The sequence below is a fragment of the Penaeus monodon genome, chromosome 34, assembly GCF_015228065.2.
Source record: "Penaeus monodon isolate SGIC_2016 chromosome 34, NSTDA_Pmon_1, whole genome shotgun sequence".
Lineage (NCBI taxonomy): Eukaryota > Metazoa > Arthropoda > Malacostraca > Decapoda > Penaeidae > Penaeus > Penaeus monodon.
Window position 1 is genome coordinate 8,366,198 of NC_051419.1, and position 372 is coordinate 8,366,569.

The 372-nt window shown below is 37.1% G+C and overlaps 1 protein-coding gene across 1 annotated transcript in view; it reads right to left on the reverse strand.

Annotated features, from left to right (window-relative positions):
- The window catches only part of LOC119594567 (anoctamin-8-like), a gene marked incomplete in the record, with an annotated part of 84,413 nt that overhangs the window by 17,727 nt on the left and 66,314 nt on the right, over nt 1-372 (reverse strand).

Genomic DNA, 372 nt, shown 5'->3' on the forward strand with positions numbered 1-372 from the left:
CTAACTTATTCTTCCATGACCCTCTGACAATAAATGTTACATGTTTGTCAGTCCCAGTCTTTTATTGCAGAGTACTCGGTGCAATAAACTGTTTATACCTCTCATCAGTGACTGTCGTTAACCCATGCTTCATAAAAACAGCTATTCTCAGTTTTATTGTCGTGTCTAACGATACTTCTCTGGTGTTTTTTTTCAGCTTAATTCTCTGTATAATTACGTCTCTTATAATATCGCCTATGTATGATGACCTTTACTGCATAGGTGTAATTTATTTACTAACCTTTGTACAGTTATCTGCCGGTCACCAGCTAATTTCATCGATGATAAAGACCTACGTAGTTAGGTGTCATGGTCGCCCAAGTGATATCTGTA